Source organism: Hyaena hyaena, unplaced genomic scaffold (genome assembly GCF_003009895.1).
Source record: "Hyaena hyaena isolate Hyena2069 unplaced genomic scaffold, ASM300989v1 scaffold_372, whole genome shotgun sequence".
NCBI lineage: Eukaryota > Metazoa > Chordata > Mammalia > Carnivora > Hyaenidae > Hyaena > Hyaena hyaena.
The window spans coordinates 740,054-757,613 of record NW_024081004.1 but is presented as its reverse complement, the minus strand read 5'-3'; the positions used below and the strand labels follow the sequence as shown (position 1 = coordinate 757,613).

At 39.0% G+C, this 17,560-nt stretch overlaps 2 long non-coding RNA genes across 2 annotated transcripts; one reads left to right on the top strand and one right to left on the bottom strand.

The window, feature by feature from the left end:
* Window positions 1-280: 280 nt before the first annotated feature.
* On the bottom strand, window positions 281-1,536 carry LOC120244148. Its single transcript, XR_005531476.1, has 2 exons — window positions 1,243-1,536; window positions 281-474 (listed from the first exon to the last, which is right to left on the bottom strand). It is a non-coding gene; the product is annotated as an uncharacterized LOC120244148 (long non-coding RNA).
* A 3,013-nt stretch (window positions 1,537-4,549) lies between these two features.
* LOC120244149 lies at window positions 4,550-12,595 on the top strand. The gene is made up of 3 exons (XR_005531477.1): window positions 4,550-4,679; window positions 6,253-6,436; window positions 12,452-12,595. It is a non-coding gene; the product is annotated as an uncharacterized LOC120244149 (long non-coding RNA).
* Window positions 12,596-17,560: the final 4,965 nt, after the last annotated feature.

The window sequence follows — 17,560 nt, the reverse complement described above, 5'->3', positions numbered from 1 at the left end:
AAATTCCACAGAAATCTCTGAAGCTGAGTTTGACCTTCAGAGTTGTTTCAGATCAAGGCAAGGCTATTTTGTCCCCAAATCTACCAGCCAATGGTTAGCCTGTGGGAGGGGCTATCAGCATGGATGAAGCAGCTTCCTTTGGTCATGGCAACACCGTGAAAAGTACTTAGCTGTGAACACCAGCAGTCAATTGTCCCAGGGGCAGGAGAAAGGAAGAGAGAGGGGAGCTCTAGGGGTTGAGCCACTGAATTCACTACGCTTAGTTAAAAAGAAAGCAGGGTTGAGACAAGTAGCAGATACTGTATTTGGGAAGTGATCTCAGGGAGCAAGAAGGAGGGACAGGAGAGCCAAAAAGGAAGAAGAAAGGCCAGTAGAAAGGTGTGCTCCTCAGTTGGTCGCTGCTTCAGAAGACTGCCACTCAGTTCTGTGAAATCTTCTGAGGAGATGCAGGAAATGTGTCACAGAAGTTCCCACCTGGGGAAGAAAGAGAGAAGCATTCATCAGTTGGCTCTCATTGGTCAAGGGTAAAGTTCTTAAACCTCCCCATGGTCCTGGGATTCCCATGCATGAGTGCTGAGAACGTCAAGAAAAGGTGCTGTCAGTTTGCATACGCAAGAAGCTTGTAGAAGCCAGTATGGGATGGATGACCTCAGAACAGGGTGGAATTGGAAGATACAAAAAGTAGTTAATACTTCTGGAAATATCTGATAGAATTTAAAATGTAAACAGTTTATGATCCACAAATTTCACTGACAGAAGTTTATACTACAGAAATCTGTGCTTATAGATGCAAACACCTTTGTGAATTTGACAGGCTCTGAGGCCAACTGCCTGGGCGTAAGGACACTTTCTGCCACTGTACATGAGGTACCTATGAATTATGTCATGTCTCACATGGGGGTGCTGAGAGTGTTAAATAAATTAAACCATGCAATGGATTTTGGATAGTGCTTTGCATATTATGAGGTCTCTATGCATGCCAGTTATTATTAATATGACTGTTAATTTGGATATTGATTAAATTGTCACTACTGTTTGTAGTGACAAAAGATGATAAACACCAAATACTAGTTAAAGAAATGACAGTATGGCCATACATCGAAAACTGTCTTATGCAACATACACTGTAAGTGAAAAAAACAGAGCAAAGCCAAAGTGTAGAAAAGCGTGTCTAGTATGTGCTCCTATTTGTGTAAAAATCACATTGTAAGTACTTAGGCGATAGAGATTATTAGTGCTTACCAAAAACTGGGTCTCTTCTGCTTCCTGGGCACACAGAAAATTGCTCTTTGCAGTTTAGTGGACCATGTGATTAGCTCTGGCCAGTGTGAGTCCAAGTAGAGAAAAGCTCTTGTGTAACTGTCCAGCTCTCTCCTTCTGGAAGCCAAATGCTAGGATGGCAGCATCACAAGGTGATGTAGCTTGAACACGTAGTTTGATGCAAAACCAAAAACCTTTGTTGTGTCTAACCTCTGAGGCACTGGATTAAATTTTCTACCACAGCATAACCCAGCCTATCTTGAGTAGTAGTATGATATGATTCTGCAAAGGAGGCAGAGAAAAATGAAAACACTAGCCGCTCCTAGGGAGGAAAACCCGGGCACCTACTGGAGTTTGGAGGAGTTGGAGGGAAAATTGTTTTGTCCTCTAAATCTTTTCATGTTGCTTGACTTGTCAAACTATAGGTGTAAGTTAAATTTTTTTAAAGAAAATTTTTTAATGTTTTTTAAATTTATTTCTAGGAGAGAGAGAGAGAGACAGCGTGAGCAGGGGAGGGTCAGAGAGAGAGGGAGTCACAGACTGAAGCAGACTCCAGGCTCTGAGCTGGCAGTCAGCACAGAGCCCGACGCGGGGCTCGAACCCACGAACCGCGAAGCGAAAGTCGGACGCTTAACCGGCTAAGCCACCCAGTCGCCCCTTAATTAAAGAAATTTTAATATTAAGTATAGTTTGGGTTAGACAGGAACGATCAACCTTCCCTAAAACTTAAGAAAAGGTACAGCCTTCCACCTCCTCAAAAGAAGAACAAAAACAAAAGACAAAACAACCTCTACCCCTCTCACCCCACAAAAAAGACAGAAGCACAGGAATCTTTTAGCTGGATTATGTTATTTTCTCTGAGAATGTTCAGCAGCTTGAATGAAGATGCAGAAAAAGAACGTTTGGGGCAAGGGAGGCAGTCAAGATAGGAAGGAGTGGGGTTCGTGGTAGTGGATGGGGAGAACGGTAGAACTGCCATTCTCGAAAGGGGTGAAGAGTTCATGCGGCCATGCCAGAAGTAATGTGGAGAAAGTGCTGGTGACCGAGGAGTTAGACACTCAGAGAAAAACTTTTTACTACTTATGACTTCTTACATTACTCAGATAAAGTAAACTGAAAGGTAACGTGGTTTTAATATTTAGATGCAACTACTATAAAATTTAGTCTTGTTTTATATCTGATTATGCTCATAATATTCTGAGTGACTTCAAAATACATTGCATATTGCATAACATAGATGGTGACAATCAAAAAAATCTTATCATTTTCCATCAAGAGCTTTTGCAAGGAAATTTATGATTTTTCTATAAGTTTTATCTACAAAGTATGGTGTGGTGTATTGCTGATCAACAGTGACCAAGCTGGATATTTGCAGGACAGTTATAGCAAAAGAGGATAGCAATTTCACAATAAGGATGAATAATGGAGAAGATAAAAGATAACCTTGACAGATAACTCAGTTAAGAGGCAAACTGGAAAATATTTAAAGATCCTGATTCACACCAATAGGCCATTCTATGGGATTGCATCTAAAATAAACAATCTTTATACAGATGATTTCCTTGAGTCATGGGAAATTTTTCTTAGTGAGTAGAGAACTGTGGCATTTTGGAAACTAAATGAAGGATTTTGTTAACATGAAATAATAGGATCTTCCTCAACAATACTGTAGCAAATATTGTGGGAGAAAATCACTCAACTATTCAGCACCTACTGTGTGCCTAGACAAGATGATGGGCACTGTTTGAAGAGCTATGCGATCCCTGATTTTAAGGTACTTTTGGTTCATTTGGAGAGATGTAGCATAATGGAATATTTTTCACAAGAATGATGGAAGTAAAACAAGATGGTAACCTCTGATGAACTGCAAGGTAAAGAATAAAAGTAGTATAAAAATCAAAGAAAGGTGAGCTCAGGATAGTTGAAATATATGTTGAGGGCTCAATGGAAGTTATTATTTGAGGGATTCAGAATGAGAAGACCCAGATTAGAATCTTCTGCTGTCATTTACTAATTTGTGGCTTTGGACAAGTTTATTGAACTTGTCTGTTCTTAATATGTAAAGTAGGAATGATGGTGTATACCTCGTAGTACTGGAAAGAGTATGCCTGTCCTTTGTGCTCAGATCTGTTTCTTGCCTTTTCTGTATCACAGTCTAGTAGGGGTGGCAAGAAGCTGCATTTCCCTAGTGCTCTGTCCTAAACTGTCCTGCCAGGTTCATATATTAAAACTCCTCAACCCCCAAGATGACTGTATCGGCAGATAGGTTCCTTAGGAGATAATTAAGGTTAAATGAGGGCATAAGTGTGGGGCCCTATCCAAGAGGGCTGTAGCCTTATAAAAAGAAGAAGAGATCTCTCCCTCTTGACTCCCTCCCTCTCGCTCCCTCTCTTCCTTCCCTCTCCCTCCCTTTCCCAGTCCTCTCTGTGAGGACACAGCAAGAACACAGCCTTCCATAAGCTAGGAAGAGAATCCTCACCAGAAAACTCACCATGCTAGCACCTTGATCTTGGACTTTCCAGCTCCCAGAACTCTGATATGTACATTTCTGCTGTTTAAGCCACTCAGTCTATGGTATTTTCTTACGACAGCCCAAGCTGACTAACAGACCAGGTTTCCATGTCAGGAGGGTCAGGCCAGTGGCAGATACAGGAGAAGACTAAAAAGTGGGAGGAAGGGAAAGGCCAGAGTATTCTCTCTCCTTCTCTCTCCCTAAGCAGCATCTCCAGCCTCTTGCATGACCTCAGGTCCCTGTATTTAGGCTGATTCTAGCTTCTAGCTTCTGCTGGGGAAGTCTGATCCTAGATCCCGGTAGCACCAGCTCGTCTTCCTTTTGTCTTTCAGGCCTCAGGGTGCTTGTAGCTCTCTGCTCTTACTAATCTCTGGGTTGCCTCACTGTCTCCCATTTTGTTACTGTCAGCTCTCCTATAATTTGTGTTATCAATTTTCCCTCTATTAATTGTTAAACTCCCTCTATTATAAATATGTAAGTAGGTTTTCTGTTTTCTGGCTGAATTTTGATGAAGACAAAGAGTAAATTTTAAAATGTAATATTGTGAAGCTATAATATGCCTTACAAGTAATAACCATGTATACACGAATGGCGCACTACACGCATGTGTCTTTGCCCATCTTGCCCATGATGCCTGAGTGACAATGTTGTGATATGTGTTCTTTGATCTAGTTGGTTATTCTAGAGGACCCAAAGAAGGCTCATCATCGGTCACAGTGATGACCTAATCACAATCCCTCTCTTGGAACCTGGAACTAAGGAATGTCAAGAGACATTCTAGCCAGTGGTGGTCTCTGAAACTGAGGAGCCAAGCTGTGAAGTTCATGACTGTGTTCTGGTGAGAAAAGATTCTAGTGGAGAAACAGGACCAAAGAGCTCCTGAGAAGTAGTATAGCTGTGGTTCCAGGTAACTCTCAACTCCCCAGGACCAGTTTGGTACAGGTCCAGTATTCCCATCCTCATGTTTCATGAGATTCTTGAAATGTTTTCCATAAAGCTACCTTCACTGGGGTTAGCTTCTTTGGATGTCTGTGTTTTTGAGTCCTTGACCACGCATATACACATGCATGTGCAGATACACACTTCAGACTTTGAGCTGCCTTTAAAAATATTTAGCTTGTGATTGGGCAAAGAGACATTTATATGGAATTCTGTTATGGATGAACAACATGAGCAAAGGTTCATGGATGAGAGAGATGAGATTCTAGAATGTCTGGTTGATTGCTCTGCTTGTTTTTTTTTTTTGTTTTTTTTTTGCTCTGCTTGTTTTAACTAACATAGAGTTTACCATTATGTCTAAAGGCAGATTGTTTTTAAGTTAAATATAGTTGGAATTTTATATCCCTTACTCTATATAGAAAACTAATAATGTTGGTGTTCCCTAAAGCCTGATTTAAAAGAACATAATTTTAACATTCACAACAGAGCAGTAATCATTACATTAAAATATATTAAAAACTAGATTTATAAGCAACATGTTTCTCCTATGCCCTGAAGGTTATGCCACCAGGTTTCTGCAAAATTGGGTCAGGAAGAAAATGCAGTAACAAAGGGGCTCTCTCTGGAAACTATCATATTTGTAGTTTCTTGAAGATAGATTTTTTAATCTCAGAGCACCTACTGGGTCTTCAGCACCAGATACAACAGGGTTTTTGTGTGTTGGTTTATCTTACTATGAGGTGTTCTGCTGTCATTCATTCCCTGCCCAGAAGAATCTTGCTACTGAAATGAACATTCCTGTGTTGATCAAATGGTTATATTCTAAAACAGGCTGGAATCTATTTTTTGATGTCAATGTGGAAATGTCACTGTACAAGTAGAGACGAGGGGCACCTGGGTGTCTCAGTCGATTGAGCACTTGACTCGATCTCAGCTCAGGTCTTGATCTCAGGGTCGTGAGTTTGAGCCCTGCCTTGGTCAGATGGAGCCTACTTGAGGGGGGATAAAAGGAAGGACAGGAATGGAAATGTGGCATGTGCTGCCAGAAGGGAGTCCCTGTTACAAAGTTTTAGAAGATATTAATCAGGGCTTCTGGGTGACTCAGTTAAGAGCCTGTCAGACTCTTGATATCGGCTCATGTCCTGATCTTAAGGTCATAAGATGGAGTCCAGTGTCAGGCTCTGTGCTGACAACTTGGAGCCTGATTAGGATACTCTCTTTCTCCTCCACACCAATATACAAATGAACAAACAAACAAACAAACAAAAGATATAGATCAACTTCACCAATATCTGGAATTTGGAAGTGGTTTCTTTTGCCTCGGATGAAACTCATTGGCTACAATACTGCCACTGTGCAAAGCTTGGAAGTTGTTTCTTTTAAAATAAAGAATATTTTCTGGACACAATATTTACGTGCGCTGTAGTGGGTTTTACCTGATTACACAAACTCATTTGTTAATGTGCTGTACTAATATTTATTGTCTTGCATTACATTGTTGTTGACACCTGTCTTTTAAGTTTTGGCACTTTTTCTTTAAGTTCCACTCACTGTTCTGACAGCACCATGCAATGAACATCCTCTGTAAAGCCACTGGTCCCAGGAAGTGGATGAGAGACACATGGTACAGCGCTGCCTCAATCAAGCTGCCCCTGACAAACACAGCCTGCCCCAGCCAACCACACACAAGCTCATGGGCTAAATAAATACCTACTATCGTTAAGGGTAATGAAAAGTTGTGGTTGTTTGTCAAGCATCATTGTTGTAGGCATAGTTAACTGATACCACAATAACAATAGTTCATTAATGAACTCAGCAGTTCCAATAGCAGCCTTTTGATTCCCTCTTTTGTGACAGTGACAAACGTAATCGCTCCCATAGTGAATTAGTTTATGGTGTTGGGAATCATTCTGGAAGACCAGTCTAGAGTTCGCTGCTCCACTGCTTCAAACAGTTTTTAATGATTGATTTCCTTTTCTGTTTAAGGTAACTATACCACCTCACATCCATTACGATGGCTACTACAGAAAAACAAACAGAAATATGAATGTTAGTAAGGATACGGAAATATCGAAACACTTTTGCACTGTTGGTAGGAATATAAAATGGTGCAGCTGCTATAGAAAACTGTGTGGCAGTTCATCAAAAATTAAAAATAGAATTGTGATCCAGCAATTCCACTTTTAGGTATATACTCAAAAGACTTGAAAACAGACTTGAAGAGATATTTATACACCCATGTTTATAGTAGCATTATTCACAATCCAAGAGGTGGAAGCAGCCTATATGCCCATCAAATAGAGGAATAAACCATGGTATATACATTCAACCTTAAAAAGGAAGGAAATTCTGATACACACTACAGCATGAATGAACCTTGAAGGCATTATGTTAAGTAGAGTAAGCCAGTCACAAAGAGAAAAAACTGTATGAATCAACTTATGTGAGGTACTTAGGGTAATCGAATTTATAAAGATAGTAATCCTAAAGACAGGAAGTACAGGTATACTCTGGCTACCCTCCGTCCTCTGGCTCATTTTGGGATCAGAATAATATGGGGTAAGGCCAAGATTGTTGTTTATCCCATTATCATTTATGTAATAGTCTGAATAAGGAGCTAGCATAAAATGGCTGCATTTCCCCCTATACAAAAAAAAGTATTAGTTTAGCCCATAGTAGACAATGTGTAGTACATGCTGTCAGTGTCCTAAACATGTCCCTGGAAAACTCAGTATGCTTTCCTGAACTTCCAGTTGCCAGTGCCTGAGTCTTTGCCTGGGGGTTCTTTCTTCCACCCCCAACCCCAACTACAACCATGAAGCCTGAAAACTGCATTATGAAGCCTGAAAATGGACCTGAATTCCCTCCCAGTGTTTTCCAGCAGAAAAAGTCAGGGAGTTCTAGTGTGATAAACTGAGATAGGTATAGGGTAGGTAGTGTGAACAAAGAACAAATGTGGGAAAAACAAAGCAAAATGGTGCAAAGCAATTGCTAGAAGAGAAGGCTTAGGACCTAGCTTTCACTTTTGAGCACTTGTGTTGGTTATACAATGTGTGATGAGTCAGCCTCACTTAAAGGCACAGTTGGAGATAAACCTTAAATTACCTTGAGCTTCTTATAAGAAAATTATTTTACTATAGTTAGTAAGATTCTTTTGCCATGAACCCTACTCATCTCATTTTCTTCATTGAAACTGAATGCATTGGAAGGAAAAAGCCACTGCAGGTGAAGGTTGGCTTGAGGAGTTACTCTGCATTCTACCTCTAACTTTTCTTATCAAACTTTGTTCTTCCGGTTTCTGTCTTACTGATTCCACACCCATTTTATCCCGGCATCACTGAGAGGACTGACAACTCTGCCCCTAACTTTGAGGAACTCATAATCTGGTTGAGGAGACAGCATATAATCAGATTCAAGTAGTAGGTTGCAAGTGCTAAAATAGGGACCTAACTTACATGCTATGGAAACAAAAGACAAAGCCGCTGATTCTAGCTGGCACCATTGAAGGTGCATGAACTAACAGGAACTGAGAGATGAAGAGATTTCCAAGCCAAGAAGTACTGTAGAGACAATTCAGGCAGAAGGGCCACCATGCCTTCTTTGCCTGTGTGATTCTTGGGATCTTCATTTTAGGCAAACAAAACGTGGGTGGGGCTGGTTGTGAACTTGAACACTCCACATACGTTCCTTGACAGCTACTGGAGGAAAAAGAATCCAGTTGGAAAGTTAGTATTTGGGGGGGAAAGGGATTTTTTGAAGTTAATTCCTCTTTGAGAAACAATCTCTGATGCATAGCTTCCAAAAATATAGGCATTTATTTCTTATGAATTGAGAATTTTAATGGATAAGCCATATAATTTGAAATTAATACTCATAGGCAACATTAATGTGGGTCAAAGCACAAGTACAAAGTCAACTTGATGTGTATATTGCTTTTTGATTAGAGGGAGAGAATACTTAGAGTTCAAATTCCAAAAGCAATTATCAAACAAGTTTAGGCAAGGTATCAGTTCAGGCCTTGATTTTTCATCTAAAAACCCCTGATTTTCTATGAAGTTGTTTCCTCTCTTAAAGCACCAGTATAAAACGAAGATTTGGGAGAATTTAGAGAAGGGGATGATGGCGTTACTTTTGTTGCACAGCTCAACATATATAGGGAAACTTCTTCATTTTTCTTTTGGTGGAAAAGGTTTAAAAATTTAGGAATGCTTTTCACTAGACATGGTTAACATGAAATAATTTTCAGTTGAATATTTGTATTTGTAAGGCATTAGAAAATTTTAGGAGATTAGATACTGTGAAGAAAAATAACTAATAATGAATATGCAACTCTCCCCAGTTCTACCATTTATTAAGAGTCTGTGGGTTGAGTTACATTTTGGGTTCCTATAGTTGGTAAGGTCCTTTCAGGCCCCCAAATCCTTATTTCTTTGTCATTCATCTTTTTATTGCAAGTGATGGGGAATGATTTTATCTCTTGGGAGTCATATTTGCAAATGTAATATATCAGTTAGGGAACAGATTGGATTGCTATACAAAAGAGACACCAAAATATAGTAGCTTAAGCAAGACAGACTTTTTCTCCGTCACATAGAAGTCTGCAGGGGCATTCTAGTGACAGTACAATCTTGTCATTGTGTCAGGAGCACTATCTTGTTACTCTGACATTATCAACACTAGGGTGGGGTTTTTTTCTTTTCTTTTTTTTCAATTTTAAAATTTATTTTGAGAGAGGGAGAGAGTATGCAGGAAGGGCAGAGACAGATGGAGAGAGGGAGAGAATCCCAAGCAGGCTCCACACCATCAGTGCAGATCCCAGCACGGGGCTCAATCCTACAAACTGCGAGATCATTACCAAGGTCAATTCCAAGAATTGTATGCTCAACCGACTAAGCCACCCAGGAGCCCCAACACCTGAGTTTTAATCCTTTAGAATGACTGCTTCAGTAACAACCAGTGATCAATTTATTGTAAAACTGATGGAGATTCAGTTTCAGGATCCTTCCCTTGCATGGGTCCTTTCCATGTGTTATGTAATGTTGTAGGGGCTGCAGACTTTTCTGGGATGTGACTGTAGGAGTACTTTTTGTGTCGTAGACCGTTTTGGCAGTTTGGTGAAGTCTATGGACCCCTTTTCAATTTTTTTTTTAATTTTTAATGTTTTTTATTTATTTCTGAGAGAGAGAGAGAGACAGTGTGAACAGGGGAGAGTCAGAGAGAGAGGGAGACACAGAATCCGAAACAGGCTCCAGGCTCTGAGCTGGCTGTCAGCACAGAGCCCGATGCGGGGCTCAAATCCACAAGCAGTGAGATCATGACCTGAGCCAAAGTTGTACGCTTAACCAACTGAGCCACCCAGGCGCCCCTCAGAATTTTTTTTTTAAAGCCTAAAATATAGGGGCACCTGGGTGGCTCAGTTGGTTAAACATCCAAACTTGGCTCAGGTCATGATCTTACATTTCATGAGTTTGAGGCCCACATCGGGCTCTCCCCTGTTGGATCCTCTGTCTCCCTCTCTCTCTGTCCCTCCCCTGCTCTCTTGCTCTCTCTCAAAAGTAAATAAATATTTAAAAAAGCTTAAAGTAAGGTACCTGGGTGGCTCAGTAGGTTAAGCATCTGACTTCGCTTCAGGTCATGATCTCACAGTTCTGTGTCTCCTTCTCTCTCTGCTCCTACCCCACCCCCTGCTCACCCTCTGTCTCTCTCTTTCTCAAAAATAAATAAACATTAAAAAATTTTTTAAAAAGCTTACAAGTATAATACATAGGATGACAAAGAAGGCCAATATATTAAAGATCAATTATCAAAATATTTTTAAAATTTTGTGATATAAAAATATATGTGTTTCTTGATTACACATTAAACAATCAGATCTAGTCATGGGACTAATAACTACCATAATTTTGAAGTTGTAATGAACATTAAAGGTATTTCAAAAGTCTGGTTAATTGGATTTCATATGAACACATTTAATTTCTGCTGATGGCAAGGTCACAGGCAAAACAAATGTAAGTATTCTTTTGTCTACATTTACCATAGAAGGAAAAATATTAAAACTCACATTCCCCAAGATAGAAGATCCAAGTGGTGCATTTCCATGTATTCTATATTGGCTCTCTAAATAAGAGACAATAATTATCCTTATATTTGATTGTCTTTATTTTCCATCTCAGTTTCTCTCTGTGTTCACTTGTTTTCATTTTCATCAATATATATTGTGATTATCTCAGAGTTTTCCTCTATTACAGTAATTCAAATTTTTAGTAGACACTATTCTGTTTTTATATATATATTTATTTGCTTGTTAATGATATTATTTTAGTCTTCAATTTTCCCTTTGGGGTGCCTGGGTGGTTCAGTTGGTTAAGCATCTAACTTTGGCTCAGGTCATGATCTCACAGTTCATGGGTTCAAGCCCTGCATCCGGTTCTTTGCTGATAGCCCAGAGCCTGGAACCTACTTCAGATTCAATGTTTCCTTCTCTCTCTCTCTGCTCCACCCCCACTTGTGCTCTCTCTCTCTCAAAAATTAATAAACAAACATTTTTTAAAAATTTCCATTTGACTAACAAGCCCTCTTTTTACTTTGTTCTTTCATTTAATCTCTTGGTTTCTTTAGTTTATTCTTATTTGATTTTTATACAATGATGCAAGTTCAGGGAGTTTCCTTTCATTCCTTGAATTAGGTTTTCTTTGGGTTTGAGCATTCTGTCTTTTTCTTTGCCAGTTTCCATTACTGTTTTTTTTGAAAGACATTTTAAAAATTTTATTTTAGAGAGAGAGTACACATGAGCAAGGGAGAATGGCAGAGGAACAGAGAGAGAGAGAGTCCCAAGCAGGTTCCACACTCAGCGTGGAACCCAACGCTGAGCTCGATCCTGGGAGCATGACTGGAGCTGAAATCAAGCATCAGACGCTCAACTGACTGAGCCACCCCGGTTCCCTTTCATTACTGCTTTGTGAAAAGAAAGATGAAGAAGAGGAAGAAGAAAAAGGAGGAGGGACAGAAGAAAGACAAGGGTGTTATCCAGGTTGCCTTTCTCAAGACTCGAGATTAGTGAGAATTCTTCAAATTCATTACGATGTCTGGATGGTGGAGGTGGTGTTAGGAGTTAAGGCACTTGCTTCTCTGCTCAACTCCAGAATCTTCTGTTTCTTTCTTTGAGCACCTGATTTTAAAGTTTGTAGCACTAGTTTAAACCCCTTTTCTTGTTTGGTGGCTGCTAGTAAATTTTTGGATCATTCTGTTAGTTGAAGTAGGATAGAAGTCCTTTGAAGAAGTTCTAATCTTATATTGTATCACAGAAGACAGAGCCTTAGTTTTCGAGTAATAAATTGGACCTAAGTATACCTAATTCAGAGAGTTGTTAGGACAATACAATGGATTGATGTTTGCAAAATGTCCAGAATAGTATTTGTTGTGGAGAAGGCAGGTGGTAGTTGATGGAATGCATTGAATTCAAATAAAATCAATTATTTGTCAAGTATACCAATAAAACTGGGGAAAAAATAAAATGAATAGCTATAATAGCATCTTTGTATATACTGTAAACATTGAAATATGTACACTTACAAATCTCCTTCTCAAGATATGCGCATATTTCTAATAGTTAAAAATACTAATACTTTTATTTTGGACAAAGGGCACATTATCAATGCAGACATCCAAAACAAGTTTCCCACACAGACCATTAACTTAAGATTGACCCCTAATTTATTTCCTGAATTCTGATCTTTTTAGGTGAGTCAGGAGAATCAGGAAAAATCACAGTCATCTATGGGAACATGTCGATACATTTGCTGCCAATTCTTGATTATCATATGGGGATTTTCCACCTGTGTGTTTATCAGTGCCTTCCAGATGATGTCCAGAAAACAAAAAAAGATTCTGCTGTTTGGTATGGTGAAAATTAGTGTTTCCTTTTTCTTTCTATTAGTGAAATCTAGACCAGGTGGTGATTCTCAAGCAAACCTTCCTATTTAGGAGTCTATAAACAGATCATCTCTTTCGATACCAACCCTATGTTAGAAATCTGTGCTGTCTCCTATTGGTGGGAATGCACAGCCACTGTGGAAAACAGTACGGTTGTTCCTCAAAAAGTTAAAAATAGAATTACCCTATCATCCAGCAATTCCACTACTGTATATTCACCCCCAAAATACAAAAACTCTAATTCAAAAGAACACATGTACTCTTATGTTTATGGCAGCATTATTTACAATACCAAATTATGGAAGCAGCCCAAGTGTCCATTGATAGATGATTGAATGAAGAAGATGTGATAGATAGATAGATAGATAGATATGTATTATATCATTATATATATCTTATATATAAGTGGAATATTATTCTATCATAAAGAAGAATGAAATCTTACCATTTGCAACCAAATGGATGGAGCTAGAGAGTGTTAAGTCAGAGAAAGACAAATACCATGTGATTTCACTCATATGTGGAAGGTAAGAAGCAAAAATGAGCAAAGGGAATAGAGAGAGAGAGAAACCAAGAAATAGAATCTTAACTACAGAGAACAAACCTATGGTTACCAGAGGGGAGGTGGGTGAGGGATGGGTGAAATAAGTGAAGAGGATGAAGAGTGCACTTACCATGATGAGCACTGAGCAATGTATAGCATTGTTGAATCACTATATTTTACACCTGAAACCAGTATAACACTGTATGTAAACTATACTGAAATTAAAATAAAATCCGTGCTGCCTTTTCCATGAGCCTTCTGGAAGAACGACTCATTTGCCTTTATTAAATGTAATGGGAAAGGGAAAACCTTGTAGAACTACTTTTTCAAAGCATCAACCATATGTGTTTGATAATAATAAAAATATATAGGGATGCCTGGATAACTCAGTTCGTTGAACATCCGACTCTTGATTTTGGTTGGAATCCTGATCCTAGGGTTGTGAGATCCAGCCCTGCATTAGACTCCATGTTGAGAATGGAGCTTGCTTATAATTCTCCCTCTCTCTCTCTCTCCCCCCCCTTTCCTCCGCCCCTCCCCCACTTGCACGTGCATGATTTCTCTCTCTTCCTAAAATAAAAAAATAATAAGGGGCACTTGGGTGGTTCAGTCAGTTAAACAAATGACTCTTCACTTAGGCTCAGGTCATGATCTTGCTGTTCGTGGTTTTGAGCCCCTAGTCAGGCTCTGCACTGACAGTATGAAACCTACTTAGGATTCTCTCTTTTTCCCTCTCTCTCTGCCCCTCCCTTGCACACTCCTCTCTCGAAATAAAGAAATAAATTTAAAATAATGATAAAAAAATTAAAATACAAAATATATATTGAAAAGTAACAGGGAGGACAATGTGAATCTTCCTACCCTCCCCTCCCCCATGGTTTCTTCCTCCTTTATTTTTCCCCTATATGACTGTAAATTTCTATGCAAGGAGGAATTCAGTCTTATCCACCTTTTTATTCCACTTTCTGCCCCTATAACCTTGCATAATGACTGGCACAATTGTAGCTATGTAAAGAGTTTTTTGAGCAAATCAAATACGTATTTAATGCGTGAACTAAACATTCCAATATGATTTACAGACATCCTTTATTAAGCTTGTCAGATCTAAAAACATAGTTTTCATTTCTCTGAGGAAGTAAATACACAATTGGAGGACTGTACGACTAGTCATTATCTAATGCTACCAGAAGAATTGCTGTCACAACTCTTCTTGAAGACTAGACTATTTCTAAGCCTCCTTATAGTTAGGGTGAAGTGCATCATTTTGCCTCATCCTACTGGGAAGACTAGATTGTATAAGTCATTTGGAGAGAACATTGTGGGTGTGGTCATCGTATCTTCCCCAGGTATTAATGGTATTCATAGTATGATTACTAGAGATTCCTCAGATTTCATATCTATGTCCTGACAATAGTCTTTTGTCAAAAAAGCAAGTGATTACTTTTTATTATTGGGGTGTGTGTAGGTGTGTGTGTTAAACAATACACTTGACCAGTACAGCCAAAGAGTCAAGAAAAGGCCATGACTCATCTCTTAGGTGTTCCCTTTCTTGGTTGATGGGTGGCTTATGTAAATCAAGGCTATTGCATTATCCAAAATTAACAGGTGTGTCCCTACACATTGTGTTTTAATATACCTCCCTTAACAGTTGGTAGCGTTCTTAGGATCAAAGGCTATTCAAGTGCTGAAATGCTTTGTACTTTCTAGTCTACTTAAGTTTATCTTTACCCTTCTATAGTGGATGCCATCCGTTGTCCCTATATATCTGTTGAGGTCAATTCTATCATTAAAACCATGTCAAATGCACTCATATCTCATACAGTACTTTACATTATAGCACAATTTATCTTAGCTTTTGAAATGGAAACTATGTATATGTAGTTAGAGTAAAGAAGAATTGAGAACAACCTGACAAGAAGCCAACCAGGTACAGGCAGATCAGCATGAAGTACTGCAAAAAGACAATCAGTAATAAGAATTTGATGATACCTTTAGATTTATCTTTAGAATTCAACATCCTTACTTCATTCACCATTATCTGTCATGCTTTAGTATTTTCCATTTATTAGGCAGGTTGGGGTGGGGATGTGGGCTATGTCTTATGGTATCCTATGTATTAGTTTTAAAAAAATTGTTTTTATTTCTGAGAGAGAGCGAGACAGCATGAGCAGGGGAGGCTCAGAGAGAGAGACGGAGATACAGAATCTGAAGCAAGCTCCAGGCTCTGAGCTGTCAGCACAGAGCCTGACGCGAGGCTCGAACCCACAAACCCTGAGATCATGACCTGAGCTGAAGTTGGACGCTTAACCAACTGAGCCACCTAGGCGCACCTCCTACATATTAGTTTTGAAAATTTTTAGGGGCTCACACATCTAGGGCATAAAAGAAAACCAGTCAAGTAAAGTGAAATGAGCTGGAAGGCTAATGAACTTTGAAGTGATTGTCCCCCAGGCTGATACCACTTTTCTTGAGGTGACTGGATTTCACTCATTAGCTACATAAATCCATCAATTAATACAAGGAAATTTAATGGGCATTTACTCTATATCTGTAACTGGTCTTGTGGCTCAACACTGTGCTAAGTGCTAGATCACTTTTACTGATAGGGTTTAAGGAATACATACATACATACATACACACATACCATTTAAAAATTTTAGATTTCCAAGTTATGGCTTGGGACATTAAAGCAGGTATAAACGGTTAATGCAATTTCTTATTTTTTGTGACATGACTATAGCTTCATTAGAATCTTCTCTTTTGAATGGTTGAAAAACTTCTGAAATATCTTGCTAAATGTTTCTGCTGCATGAGGGTGGTCTCTGTTCATAAAAGGGCATGCTTCTTTTTTCAGTGGTAACCTTTTATTTTTATTTTAAAATATTTTAAAGTTTATTTATGTGAGAGAGAAAGAGAGTATGCAGGCAAGTTTGGAAGGAGCAGAGAGCGAGAGAGAGGGAGAGAGAGAGAATCCCAAGGAAGCTCTACACTACCAGTGCAGAGTCTGATGTGGGGCTTGACTTTGACCTGAGCCAAAGTCAGACAGACACTTAACCGACCGGGCCACCCAGGCGCCCCCAATGGGAACCCTTTACATAATTTCACCACTTCTTTAAAAAATATGTAATGAATTGAAATTATTATTAAATATTCTAACTCACTTCTTCAATGAATTCAGTAAGATAATTCAAGCCCTTCTTACTCCCTAACCCTGACACTTTTGATTGAGTGTGGGGCTCAAACTCACACCCTTGAGTTCAAAGTCACATGCTCTTCTCACTGATACAGCCAGGTAACCCCTACACTGACACTTTTAAAGTGATATACCTATATTTTAGTTACTCTTGGTACCTCCTGCCTTGAAACAATTGTAGAATTTTATTTTTTACTCATATATAAGATAGGTCTGTGGTTACTGATAATTATTTAATATGAAAAATCATGGTATCCATAGTGACTACTGGGAACAAATCTTTACATTAGCTTGAGTAAGGAGAGGCAAATTAACCTTTATGAAAACTTGCCTTTGAAGAAGAAAAATTGAGGTGATAGAAGAAAGATTAAAGAAATGTGACCAGTTGCCAAAATAGAAGAGATAGTCTGATATGGGGTTGCTGGAATTATTACTAATAATGAGAGGTATTTTATAAGTGTTAGATATTATATACAAACTGCATAGAAAATATACAAAATAATATACTTTCACATCTGTGAAAATATGTTTAAAATATGTATGCAATTCTTTGACACACTTCCCTTCAAGAAGTGGAAACTAAATTCCCTCCCCTTGAGTGTGGGCTGGACTTAGGGATTCGCTTTAACAAATAGAATAAAGCAGAAGTGATAGCATGCAATTTAGGAGACAAGGTCATCAAGGGCACTGCAGCTTCCTCTTTGTTCTCTCTTGGATTGCTTGCGCTGGGGGGAAAACCAGTTGTTATGATTTAAGGACAGCCAGGCAGCTCTGTAGCAAGACCTACACAGTGAGGAAGTGAGGCCTCCTGCTAATAGCAAGTTAGGATCTGAAGCATCTTGTCAATGACCTTGTCATTGAGCCATCTTGGAAGTGGATTCTCCCACCCCAGTCATTCCGTCAGGTGATTGCAGCCATAGCTGACATCTTGACTTGCAATCACAGAAGAGGCTCTGAGGCAGAAACACCAAGTAAATCTTCTCCTGAATTCCTGGCCCACAGAAACTATAAGACAATAAGTATTTGTTATTTTAAGCCACTAGGTTGGGGAGAAGGGGATTTGTTACACATGATAGATAACTAATACAAATTCCTATAGTAAGATTTATTTCAAGACACAGAAATAATTCCAGCTGTTTTAATCTAAAATAAGTATAATATAAGGAGCTGGAAGGGTTGG